Consider the following 14,464-nt stretch of genomic DNA (forward strand, 5'->3'; position numbering starts at 1 on the left):
GGAAAGAAGGAAGAAAGAAAAGAAGGAAGGAGGGAGAGAGGGAAGGAGGGAAGGAAGGAAGGGAGGGAGGGAAGAAAGGAAGGAGGGAGGGAGGAAAGGAGGGAGGGAGAAAGAGAGGAAAGGAAAGAAGGAGGAAGTGAGAGAGAATCAATGCCATATTTCAGTTAGAATCTGGTCTGATTGTTGATGATTTTTCTTTTTCTTAATTCAATTGCATTTAGTTCAATGCCTGACAATGATACTTACATTTCTGTTCCTCTATTGTTGAACAAACTTGAGGCACTATTCATTACATATGGTGGTCCTAGGAGGATTCTTTCGGCAGATTCATAAAAATACAATATTCTTAATCCTACAGAATAAAGAGTAGCAAGTCAGCCCTGGACTTAAAGTCATGTAAAAGGAGCAAAATGGAATAAAGTAGTGAGTCCCATAGAGATTCATCAATTGTTCAATTCATTTTGACAGGAAGAAGAAAATTAATAAATCTCACTGCAACAGGAGCTGTGGAAAGAACTTAACTAAGATCTAGCAAGTATTCATAGTCAAAAGACACATTAACTGAAAAAGCCTAAATTTGAGGCAATGATTTATAAGGTAGACTTTATAAACCTGGATCATCCTGAAGTGATAAAATTTTAAAATATTTCTTTAAAGAAAATGGAGACTTTTAATCTCTTGAGTTAGAAGCTAACTTCATTTGATTAGATATGCCACCATCAGGAGCTTTGGTAATTAATACTTACTCTTTCACTTTCAAATACTATATCTGGGGAAGTAAGCATTTACCATTGTAGTCCCTGAAAGTCCCATTCACAATTTTTCCTGGACACTGCCCCTCTTATAATCTTTTGGGGGCAGGGACTTTTTTGCCTTTGTGTCCCCAATGTTTATTGCCAGTGCCTGGTACATAGTAGACAATTAATAAGTCTTGATTTAATTTGTCTCTCCTCTCTTTATATGATCCCTCTAAGAAACCTCATCAGCTTCCATGGATTTAGCTATCATCTCTATGTAGATGACACTCATATATGTAGGTATGTGTATTTGTGTGTTTTTATGTATGCAGTATATATGTATATCCCATGTTTCCTTTGAGCTTCAGTCCCATATTACTAATTGCTTATTGGACAAATTGATAATGATGCTTATGGTGTCTACCTCACAGGGCTGTTGTGAGCCTTGAATAATGAATATGATAAACACAAAGCATCTTGAGAACTTTAAATTGATATGTAAAAGTCCTTTATTGCAACAAAAAAAAATTATTCAATGACAACCATCAGTACTATATGGTGCCATTGGGAAGAGTTTGGGGAGAAGGAAGTCATGGAAGCTTTGGGAAACAACTATCCTTTTTCTATTCCTCCTTAATGACTACCACCAACTGAATTTCATGGCCCACCAGTTCCAACATGGAAATATGAAAAAAAAGAAAAGAAGATGATAAGAAAATAAAAAGCATAAATAAGAAATGGCATCTCAGAATGTTATGTGAATATCAAAATTGAATTTAGTTTTCATGGAAAGTTGCAAGATGGTCAAATCAAATCAACAAGTATTTATGAAGGACCTACTATGTGTCAGTAACTATTCTAAGTGATAATACAAAGAAAGGACAATTTTAAAAATACAAAAATAGTACTTACTTTCAAAGAATTTATATTTTAGTAAGACAAACAACATGTAAAAACAATCAGGCACCAAGATATATGCATGGATAAATTGGAAATAATCACAGAGGGAAGGCATTAAAATTAAGGACTGGGAAAGGCTTCTTGTAAAAGTAGGGCTTTTGCTTGAGACTTGAAGGAAGCAAGGGAAGCTAAGAGGCAGAGGTGAAGAAGGAGCTGGTATTCTGTGTCATACCATTTCCCCGAAGACGGGACCCTAAATAACAATAATCTCGGAATGCTAAATGAACCAGATCCCAATAACCAAAAATAAACATTTGTAAGGCAGCTATGATGAACCAGGCACTGTGCTAGTTGTTGGGGTTATGAAGACAAAACCACAATAATTCCTGCATTCCCTCGAATTATATTCATTTCTTGTAATTCAATATAAGAAAAACTTACATTCTCTTTGAGATATATAGAATCACAATTAAATACAGTCTAAGATAACTTAAGAAGGAAAAGTGTACTAACAAGTGTATGGCAGCTAGGTGGCATAGCAGATAATAACCTGCAGTTAAGAAGTCCTGAGTTTAAATCCTACCTCAAATACTGTGTGTGCCTCTGGGGAAGTCTTTCTGTTTACCTCAATTTCTCTATCTGTAAATTGGGAATAAGTATAGCACTTATATCACAGAATTATTTTAAGGATCAAATGAGATAACACATATAAAGCACTTTGCAAGCACTTAAAGTGTTTTATAAATGATATTATTTATTATTATAATCACCATCATAGCAAAAGTGACACCTGGCCTCAGTCTTGAAGGAAGACAGAATTCCTGAGAAGCCTAATCAGCCATTCAGTCATGAGACATTCATTAAATGCCTTCTTTGTGCCAGGCACTGTGTGACATTCTGGAGCTACAAAGAAAGGCAACAGTTAATCTCAGCTCTGAAAGACCTTTAAAGTCCCATGTCGGAGAAAACATGCAAACAAGATATAAACAGGATCATTTAGACATGATCCACAGAGGGAAGGCACTAGAATTAAGAGGGATCAGAGGAAGCTTCTCACAGAAGGTAGGATATCAACTGAGATTTAACAGAAAACAGAAAATCCAGGAGACAGAAGCAGGAAGGGAGAGAATTATAATCATGGGGAACAGCCATTGAAAAGGCAAAGTATAGTAAGACTAGAAAGGTAGGAAGGGGCTAGGTTATGAAAGACTTTAAAAGTCAAAGAGAGCACATGTACAACCCATATTATATTACTTGCTGTCTTGGGGAGGGGAAAAGGGAGGGAAAGAAAAAAAGAGAACATGGATCAAAAAATGTCAGAAAATGATCATTAAAAATTGTATCTACATCTAATTGGGTAAAGAGGCTTTTATATTTGATCCTAGAAACAACAGAATTGAAGAGTGTGATAGGAAGGTGGTAGTGACATGGTCAGACCTCTTTTCTAAGGTAATTAGTTTGACAGCTGAATGAATAAATTCGGAGTGGAGAGAGACTTGAGACTAAGACCAAACAGCCAGCAATTGCCATAGTACAGGCTTGATATGATTAGGGTCTTTAAAAGAGAGAAGGCATCTAATTTAAAGACTCTAAGAGATTAGAGTCTTTAAAAGATGTGAAATGTTATGAAGGTAGATATGATAGGACTGGACAAATATTTGGATAGGGTGAATAGGAGAGGTGGAATGAGAGAAAATGAGGAGGTATGGATGTGTACTGATTTGCAAGCCTGGGTGACTGGGAAGATGATAGTCCTCTTGACAATAATAGGAAGGTTAGAAAGAAGAGATTATTAGGGGGGAAGTAATGGATTTAGTTTTGGACATTTGAATTTAAGACATTTATGGAACATTATGGGACATCCAGTTCAAGATGTCCAGTAGGATCATGGGTCAAGAAAGAGACTAGAGTTAAATACATAGATTTGAGAATCATCAGCTTAGACATGATCATTAAATCCATGGAAGCTGATGAGATCACCAAGTGAAACAGTACAGAGGGAAAATAGAAGAGCCCAAGACGGAATCCTGAGGTTGGTAAGTGGGGAAGAAGACACAACTCTCAGGAATGACCTAGGTCAGTGATGGTGAACCTTTTAGATTGCATGCCATGCCCCTCCCAGACCAAGTACCACACCTCTGCCTTACCTCAGACAGCGGAGGGAGAAAAGAAGAGTGGCCAGAGCACTCCTCTCAGGGGTGGGAGCAAACCCTTCCACTGAGCTGTTAAGCAGAGGGATGGGGAGGCAGGATGGAAAGGGAAGAGCTCCACCTGAATCCCTCTGCCTTTCTACTAACTAACTCTGGTGGGCAATGATGTGCATGCCACAGAGAGATCTCTGTTTGCCATCTTTAGCATGTATTCCATAGGTTTGCTATCATGGACCTAGGTGATGATCCAGCAAAGGGGGCTAATAAGTAACAGTCAGAAAAATAGGAAGAGAACCAGGATAGAGCAATGTCATGGAAACCTAGAGAGAAGAGAGTACCAAGCAAAGTATAATTAGAAGCCTCAAAGGCTGAAGAGTGAGGATGAGGACTCTAAAAAGACCATTAGAAATGACCATTAAGATATGATTAGTAACTCTGGAATAGTTGAGTATGATGGTTGAACATTGAGGTCAGGAACCAGACTGTACAGATTTTAGAAGAGAGTGAGGGGGGAAATATAGAGGCATTAATAGTAGATGGCCAGGGACAGCTAGATGGTTCTATGCATAGAGAACCAGGTATACCAAGAGGAAATACTGGGTTCAAATCCGGCCATAGAGATGTCCTAGCTATGGAACCCTAAACAAGTCACTTAACCCCCTTTCCACTCTTTTGGCCTAGAACCAATATATAGTATTGATTCTTAGACAGAAGGTAAGGATTTTTTTTTTTTAATAGTAGATGGTCATCTCAAAACATAGATGAGAAAAGAGTACATTTTAGGCAAGGGAAACAGCTTGTGCAAATGTATGGCAGTTAGATACCAAAGGGCTAATTTTCAGAATATGTAGGATTACTAGAATATGGAATCCACTTAGGAGTATGATACCAAATAAGAGTGGAAATGTAGATCAGAGACAGCTTGTCTATATACTAAAGGTAATGGGGAGTCCATGAAGGATGTTGTTTTTGTTGTTTTTTGAGATTGGATATCTGTATCTTGCCCAAATGGAAGCACAGCAGCCATTCATGGACTCATTCCAAATCCTAATCAGCCTAGAAGACTTAATCTTCTATTTTTTCCCAAGCTGAATTAGTTCATCCCTCTCTTGACAGTCTGGTGACCCTCCATTCTGGAGAGCTCGCCATATTCATGCCAAACTTAGTGTGGACACTAAATTATCTTTTTTTTTTTCTCTCTCTTTTTAAACCTTTACCTTTCACCCTAGAATCAATACTGTGTACCTTAGATGAGTGGTAAGGCAATAAGAGTTAAGTGACTTGCCCAGGATCACACAGCTAGGAAGTGTCTGAGTCCAGATTTGAACCCAGGATTTCTCATCTCTAGACCTGGCTCTCAACCCACTGATCCACCTAAGCTATCCTTGACACTAAATCAGTTTTATCCCTACTGCAGCTCAGAACTCTTGAGCTCAAACAATCTCTCAAACTCAGACTCTCCTAGTAGCAGGAATCATAGGCATGCACCGTCCCTGGCACAATGAAAGTTTTTTGAACAAGGGAATGGCATGATCTGATTTGTGCCTTAAGCAGATTGTTTTGGCAGTGGTGAAGAGGATGGATCAGGGAGAAGAGATAGGAGAGGCAGGAACCTTTTGTCACTCCTTCCTGTTAAGGAAATCACTAAGGTATAGAATTGTTATAGCATGTAAAATGATTCACACAGGTGGTCTAAAAGGATTAATGTGACTGATTTCTTAAGCAATGGAAAGCAGCAGCCAGTACGTATTCATTATCTAATAACTGAATCGAAGGCCAAATATACCTCTCTTTGTTTCCAGAAGAACTTTTATTTTACTCTATTTCTCCAGCAAAGACAAGCCAAGTCTTTTTTTTTTTTTTTCTTAAAAAGTGACAGAATTGATGAGTGGTACCTCAGGTGTTAGAAATATTTCTTGGGCTTCTTATAGCTGACACTATTTAGAAATTATTGTGTAGGAAACATAAGAATGACAGATTAGAGCATTAAACAAAAAGGGCTTTGTCTGCCAGATGGGGAAAAAAATGGCTGTAGGGACTAGAGAGAGATTGAACTCAGAGATTAATATGATAATGAAATTTTATGTTACAACTATAAAAACAAATTATACATTTAGGAAAGAGAAAAATCCCGGCCTGCTATTGTGAAGGATCAATCTTTCTTTGCTTGTGTTCCTTTTATACTGTTACCTACTAGTTCTTTCAGCATATCTTTGATGTCTTTTAATTACAAGGGCCTCTGAAAAGCATTTGCTTAAAGGCTAACTATGAATTTTCAGTGTGTGGGTGTATGTTGGTATTTGGCTATTAACCTTCTGGTAAAATGGATTTCCCAACGTTTCACCTTCCCTCCGTGTTTGGTTTTGAATCTCTGAGGAGTTTTTTTAAAAATTCATTCCATTTGGGGAGTTTTCCCTTCTTTATAAGAAGTGAAATTGAGGATGTGTTAATTGCTTTATCTCTAAGGAGATAAATGTAAACTCCTTCACCTTCTCTGAGTACAGCCTCAGGGTGTTCACTATTCTGCAGTAGGTCAGCAAAGAAGATGAGTTAAAGATTCTAGTTTTCCTAAGTATATATCAAACTCAGAAACATGAATAAAGTTTATTAGATTCTCAACTGCAAAGTCATTTCTACCAAGTCAGTATACCAAATGATATAGAGTTGTTATTGTTCAGTCGGTTCTTTTTGTGACTTTTTGTGATTTCATTTGGGGGTTTTCTTAGCAGAGATGCCAGAGTGGTTTACGCCTTTTCCTCTCACATTCATTTTACAGATGAGGAAACCGAGACAAACTGACTTGCCCAGGGTCATGTAGCTAGAAAATGTCTGAAGTTGGACTTGATCTCATCTTCCTGACTCCATGCCTGGTGCTCTATTTACTGCACCACCTAGCTGACCCTAATATAGAGTATATATCACATAATACCTTTTCTCTTTTGTCTTTGCCTTTCCTTCCCCTTCCTTCACTTTCTAAGTCTCTGCATCTTCACAACTCTCCTCCAGCTGGACAACTTCCCTTTCACTTTTTTTGACATTTCTCTACTACATAAGCCAATTTCTTTCATTCTTAATATTATATTAATCACAGATTTTTTTTTTTGACTGGAAGAGATCTCAAAATCCATTTAGTCCAACAACTTCATTTTACAAATGAGAAAACTGAGGCCCAGGAGTAATAACTGACTTTCCTGAGGTCATACAGATTGAGGCAGGACTTGAATCCATGTTATTATATCAATAAATAAGCATTTATTAAAAGCTAGACACTGTACAATGCTTTAAGACTACAAAAACAAAAATATAAGCTCATGGGACTCATTCTGTTGAGCAAACAACATATGCACATATTAGCATATGAAGAAGAATAGATAGGATGATCACTAAAAAAATTTGGAAAGACATATGAAGTGATGCAAAGTGAAGTGAGCAGAACCAAGAGAAAGGCATATATAGTAAACACAATAATGTATGATGATAAGCTGTGAATGACTTAATAATCATCAACAAGACAAGGATGTAGGACAATTCCAAGACTCACGACAAAAAAAAAGACTATCCACCGGAATAGAAGGAACTTAAGGAGTATAAATGCAGATTGAAGAATACCATTTTTCACTTCATTTTCTTCATGAGTTTTTTTTCTGATGTAAGAGATATATGTCTTCTTTCATAACATGACAAATATGGAAATACATTTAGTGTGATAGCACATATATAACCTATATCATATCACCTCTAATATATATAATAATATGTAATAATGTATAATTTACATACATAATATGTATATAATGTATTACACTCAGGGAAGAGTAGGGGGACGTGGGAGGAAGAGAGAAAACATGAATCACAAAATGTCAAAAAATAATTATTAAGAATTGTATCTACATATAATCTGAAAAAACATAATAAAAAATAACTCAGAAATAAATGTAATGTAGTTAAATGCAAAGTATTTAGTGGAGGAAGACATTAGCATTTGGGTGGAACAGGGAGGTTTTATGTAAAAGGTGGAGCTAGAGTCTAGTTTTTGAGGAAGTAAGGTTTTTTTATGAGGCCAAAGTAAAGAAGGGAAGTGTCTTTCAAGGACAGGAAGGAAACCCAGTGCATGGTCATGGAGTTGGGAGATGGAATGCTATATGTGAAAAACAGAAATTTCTAGGTTGGACTATTGAAAGGGAATACACATAAGGATAAAAAGAGAAGCTAATGTCTATTTGTTCATGGTTGTATTTGTATTTTGCCCAAAAGGCAATCGAAAGTGCCCTGGAGTTCACTGACTTCTGGAATGACTTGATTGGATCGCCTTAGCATGCTGATAGCTATGGGAAGGAAAAATGTGTAGAAACAACTATGGCCTCAAGAGCACTAAGACCTTTTGCAATATTCATTGCAATGATCCAGACTAGAGGTGATAAGGTCCTGATCCAATGTAGTAGCTATGTGAGTGGAAAGAAGGGGTCACGTAAAAGAGGTTGTGAAGAGTGAACAAGATTTGGCAAATGATTGGCTGTTGGGATGTGAGAATGAGGAGTCAAGATTAGAAAAGGCAAGTTTATGAACCGGGAGATAAAAGAATGATGGTAGCTGGACAGAAATGGAGTTGAGTAGATGGGAAAGGTTTCTTGGGGTAGGGAACATAATATCGAGTTTGAGTTTGAGTCTGAGACATCCACTTAGAAATGTTTAATAAACCATTGCTGATATGAGAGTTTAATTCAGGAAACCATCAGAAGGGGTTGGATATATAGATTTGTAAGTCCTTGGCAAAAAGATTATAAACCCTTGAGTGAATGAGGTCATTGCAGAAATAGTATAAAGAGAGAACCAAGTGAAGGACAGAGACTTGGTTTATATTAACAATTAGGGGGCATAATGTGGCTGATAATTTAGCAAAGGAGCAAAGAAGGAGCAGTCACATTTGTGGGAGGAAAACTCAGAAAAAAATAAATCACAAAAGCCCTTAGAGGAGAAAGTATTCAAGAGAGGGTGATGCAAAATGCTCCAAGTTAAGAAAAATGAGGCCTAAGAATAAACTATTGGGTTTGGCAAGTTGGTCTTTGATTAACTTTGGAGAAAAAGTTTTCACTTAGGTGGTGAAGGAACAGGATTGAGGAGTGAGTGAGAGGTGGGGCAACAACTGTAGACAGCTTTTTTCAAAGAGTAAAGAAGATGGGTGGGGAAAAGATTTAGAACAGCTTGAAGGGATGATGGGGGCTAGAAAAAATTTTGTTTTTTATTTTTTTTTAAGGAGGGGAAAATGTAGGAGTGTTTGAAGGTAGCCAAAGAGGCACACACAAAGAAAGATTGAAGATCATAGAGGAAAGAAATGATTCAGGAAGCAATCTGTTGTAGAGAAGATAGTCAGGGATGGAATCAAGGATTGCCCTTGACATGTGAAAATGTTCTACATTGTCCAAATTTGGAGAAAAGAGGAGAATGGGGGATGATGGCAAAGGATATTGATATGAAGACCAGGGGAGAAATCTGAGCTCACAGTAAATAGACACAATTTTCTTGGAGCACATTAATGTCCTTGACAGCACATTATCTGCTATAGAAAAAAAATTTTTTTTTATTTTTTTTTTTTTTTGGTATGTGAAGATAATGCTGGATTTGGTGTCAGGGGACCTGGTTTCAAGTCTCAGGTTATCTGTTTACTACCTGTGTGACCTTGGGAAAGTCACTGAATTTTTCTAGGTTTCATGTACTTCAGATGTGAAATGGAGGTAGGGTGAGATAGGAGTTCCTTCTTGGTTCTAAACGTGTGATCCTATGATTAAAAAAATAACACAGCAGAGCAACTTTCCTTTTTGGTAAAAGAGGAAAACAGGATGAAAATGAGGAAGGATGAAAGGAGACATTCAACCAAGCATAAATTTGTTTCTCTAAATAGAGACAAATTAAAGAAACTAATCACTTTATTGGCCTCAAACTGGAAACTACAAAACTTTGGAGTGCTTTTATAATGATGTGGTCATCCCCTACCCCTTCTTCTCAAGGTTCACTCTTACTGAAGACCTGCTTTCCCCGCCAACCTGTACCCACACTGGTTTCCTCAGAAGGCTCAGCTGCTGCAACTCTTAGGATTCTAGGGATATTATTGTTCTTAAACCCCTGCTAACCTAATAACAAAGAAGTCATCTGACTTGATTAAGTATTTATTTTATTTTATTTTAGCTCTTGCCTTCCATCTTAGAACCAAGTACTTGTTCTAAAATAGAATAGAGGTAAGGGCTAAGCAATGGGGGTTAAGTGACTTGCCCGAGGTCACACAGCCAGGGCTTAACTCTTAACAAGAATATTTACTGAACAATTTAGATGTTATCTTCTCACCTTTCCCTTCATTCACATTACATTGTAAATTCCTTGCAGGCTGGGACTGTCTCTTGATTTTCTTAGTATCCTTAGAATTTAGCACCATAACCCAATACATAGTAGGCACTTAATAAATGTTTGTTGACTCTCTTTTGTTTGTTTGGTTTTTGGGCTTTTGTTTTTTTGGTTTTGTTTTTAAAACCCTTATCTTCCCTCTTGGAGTCAATACTGTGTATTGGCTCCTAGGCAGAAGAATGGTAAGGGCTAGGCTATAGGGGTCAAGTGACTTGCCCAGGGTCACACAGCTGGGAAGTGTCTGAGGCCAGATTTGAACCCAGGACCTCCAGTCTCTAGACCTGGCTCTCAATCCACTGAGCTACCCAGCTGTCTCCAGTTCACTTTGTTTTGAAAAAAAAAGGCAAAGTAAAATAATAGTTATTTAATAATTCTGTTCTTGTGATTGGAGTTCATTGTCTCATCAATGTACATAGTGTTCCTGAAGAAAAGTAGACATAAAATCAAAGTAGCATGATAGGCACACCTAAATTCAAGGGCAATTCTCAATTCTGAATGTAATGGCAGACCTCTATTTCTCTTTTCTTTTTCTAGAACTGGTCTTAGAAATTTCACTGAGAAGCATGGAGTCTGTGTTAGATGGTTGGGTCTACCGCTAAGCCGTGCTCTTCTGCAAATAGGATAGATTGCTCTCCTCACAACTGGCCACGTCAGGCCTCCAAATTCCCTCAGCTGGGCTGCTCCGTAGTCATGCCATTACTGTGCTGGATTGGGCTGGGCTTGCACCATTTGCATGGAAGCTATAGTTTCTATCATTTTCCACTTCAGGCTCTGTACGTGTCCTCAGATAGGTGGTGTGATACTCTTTTGGAAAGATCAGAGTCCCTTTGCTTAGGGTTGGTAAAGACTCTTCTGTTCTTCCCTCCATGGTTTCTTCTTCTCAACCTCCCAAGCAAAAGTGCAGGGAAGTATGGCTTCTCTTTGACAAACCTGTTCTTCCAGATCGTAGGTATTAATGCAGAGATTTATACTTACTCTTCTACCAGACTCTGAGGTTTTTTGTTTTTGTTTTTGGTGAGGAGAGGTTGGACCAACCCTTCCTAGTTCAGAGCTGGTTCTTCACAGTGAGAAATCTTGCTCTAGCCATGGTGAGTAAATCATCGTTTCTACTGGCTAAGCTATGACCAGGCAATGTCCACTTATCTACTAATCACAAAACTTCTTCTGAGTTTCCTGGCTATTAACTCCAAAATTCTTTTGTTGGTCAGAGGCAAATGATCACGTGGGAAGCAAGGTCCCAAAATAGTATTTGCCTTTGGGAAGTACATTATGTCTTCAGGCTGCTTTTTAAGTTTTGTTTTTTTGTTTTTATTTTATACAAGACTCACATTTGTCCTTGCCCTTGCTCTTTCCAATCAGCAAAATCAAACAAGTCTAAAAGAGGTATTATTGTATACTGTATTTCTCTTATATAAGATTACTTTCTACTTTGTTCACTGAGACTTCTAAGAAATTTATAGCATTCCCCCCCACACACACACCAACACCAACAAAAGGCAACAGCTTCTGTAGCTGTATTCTTAGACCTAAGTTCTAGTCATTTACCCCAGTACATTATGGATATTTTTATTGTTCCCCCAAGGGCAGCCATTTGAGGATGACTGTGTGTAGTTTTCCTTTGTCATTTTTATTCATTGGACTTTGGATTCTCAAAATGAAGAGGATCTCAAATTGTAAGGACAATGGAAAGGCAAAAGCTGTTGAGTTCTTTGAAACCATAATTAATCTCCAAACCTTCCTGGTCAATCAGGGGTATATAACATTGTCCCTGGAGTAGAAGAATAGCCAAAATGCCACCAAGATAGGTTGCCTGGCCTGGCCTATAAGTGGATTTTCAGAAAACCCAATTTGAAATTATTGTCTTTAATTAATGCTGCTGATATAAATAACCATGATAAAATTAGTGCAGCTGGCCTCTTGTTTGTGTTTCCCTATTGGAATGCACTGTACAATGCAATCATCTGAAATAAACATCTATTACAAAGAATACTCTATTTCAAAGAACATATTATTCTGCTCATCCAACCAAGTGGAATCTCTCCCTCCCCACCTCCATATCAATCTTGTGCCTATTAAAGGAATAAACCAATTACTGAGCTCTCATGATGTACCAACTGGTAAATTAAAACAATGCATTTCTGTTGAATAGGGGCACACACTTAAAAGGTTTTAATTTGTTTTTTCCTCAATACTTGTTTAGATGAAGTTGCTCAACTTAAAAGAGTTTCATACTATATTCAAAATTATTGGAATGCCCCATCCCTTCAAAAAGTAGTCTCTTTAGAAGACCTAAATGTTTAAAAGAAAGCAAAAGCTGGTCTTCAAGAAATATTTTTTCATTTGGGGAGAAAACTTAGTATAAGAATAACAACAAAAATTTATTGAATACTTATTAGGTTCAGGATCCTATTCTAGATGAAGAATGGATACAAGACAAACAAGATTTGACCAAGAGTGGGAATTTGTCCCAGAGATTTAAAAACCATTGAGAGTTCTCATATCTCTCTAAGGCAAATAGGGAGAGAAGAGCAGGGCTAATGACAAAATGGTAAGAGGGAGGCCTGGAGTTTGATGTAGAGGCAGATAGTGGATACTTATGATCCCTAGATGTCTTCAAACAAAGTCTCAATAACTACTTGTTTATTTTTAATGGGCATTATTTTTTCCACCATGAATTGTATTAAAAGGCTTTCTAGGTATTTTCCAATTGTGAAGTCCTTTAATTCCATAAGGAATTTGTGTTCAAGCTTTAGGAAACTCATTTATATTAAGTAGTTTAAGCATTTCTCCTACCAGTCTTGTTTATGCTTAGAAAGCCTAAAAAATTTAGGTAGAATATAAAGGAGCAAAGTAAGTGCCTCAATGGAGTGAATGCCAGGCCTGGAGTCATGACGACCTGGATTCAAATCTTCTCAGACACTTTCTATCTTTGTGACTTTGGGCAAGTCACTTAACTCCATTTGCCTAGCCCTTACTGCTCTTCTGTCTTAGAATTGATACTAACAAAGGTATGTATTCTTATAAAGCCCCTGTGGTAATAATTCCAAATTGCCTTCCAGCATGGTTGGATCAAATTCACAACTCCACTAGCAATGCATTAATGTCCCAATTTTGCTACATCCCCTCCAAAATTTATTGTTTTCCTTTATTGTCACATTGGCCAATCCCTTAGGTGTGAGGTGGTACCTCAGAGTTGTTTTGAGTTGCATTTCTCTAATCAAGAGGGATTTAGAACATTTTTTCATGTCCTTATTGATAGCTTTGATCTCTCCCTCTGAAAACAATTTGTATCCCTTGCCCATTTGTTAATTGGGGAATGACTTGGTTTCTTATAAATATGACTTAGATCTTCATATATTTGAGAAATTAGACTTTATCAGAGAAATTTGTTATAAATTTTTCCCCCAGTTTGTTGTTTCCTTTTTTTTAAAACATTTATTAATAATCATTTTTAACATGATTACATGATTCATGCTCCCCCTTTCCCATTCACCCCCCGCACTCCCCCCACCCAAGGCCGACGCACATTTCAACTGGTTTTGTCATGTGTCCTTGATCAAGACCTATTTCCAAATTGTTGGTGGTTGCATTGGTGTGGTAGTTTCGAGTCCACATCCCCAATCATGTCCACCCCGACCCATGCGTTCAAGGAGTTGCATTTCTTATATGGTTCCTCTCCTGCAGTCCTTCCTCTGAATGTGGGTAGCATCTTTACCATAAATCCCTCAGAATTGTCCTGGGTCATTGCATTGCTGCTGCTACAGAAGCCCATTACATTCAATTTTACCACAGTATGTCAGTCTCTGTGTACAATGTTCTTCTGGCTCTGTTCCTTTCGCTCTGCATCAGTTCCTGGAGGTCTCTCCAGTTCACCTGGAAATCCTCCAGTTTATTATTCCTTTTAGCACAATAGTATTCCATCACCTGCATATACCACAATTTGTTCAGCCATTCCCCAATTGAAGGACATATCCTCCTTTTCCAATTTGTTGCCACCACAAAAAGCGCAGCTATAAATATTTTCGTACAAGTCTGTTTATCTATGATCTCTTTGGGGTACAAACCCAACAATGGTATGGCTGGATCAAAGGGCAGGCATTCTTTTATAGCCCTTTGAGCATGATTCCAAATTGCCAGCCAGAATGGCTGGATCAGTTCACAGCTCCACCAGCAATGTATTAATGTCCCAATTTTGCCACATCCCCTCCAACATTCATTACTCTCCCCTTCTTTCATTTTAGCTAATCTGCTAGGTGTGAGGTGATACCTCAGTGTTGTTTT

The 14,464-nt window shown here is 37.7% G+C and overlaps 1 protein-coding gene across 2 annotated transcripts in view; it reads left to right on the forward strand.

The window, feature by feature from the left end:
* Positions 1-14,464, forward strand: part of MARCHF1 (membrane associated ring-CH-type finger 1) — a 414,802-nt gene that overhangs the window by 256,789 nt on the left and 143,549 nt on the right. The gene's annotated exons all lie outside the window — the stretch shown is intronic.

Source organism: Gracilinanus agilis, chromosome 6 (assembly GCF_016433145.1).
Source record: "Gracilinanus agilis isolate LMUSP501 chromosome 6, AgileGrace, whole genome shotgun sequence".
Classification (NCBI taxonomy): domain Eukaryota; kingdom Metazoa; phylum Chordata; class Mammalia; order Didelphimorphia; family Didelphidae; genus Gracilinanus; species Gracilinanus agilis.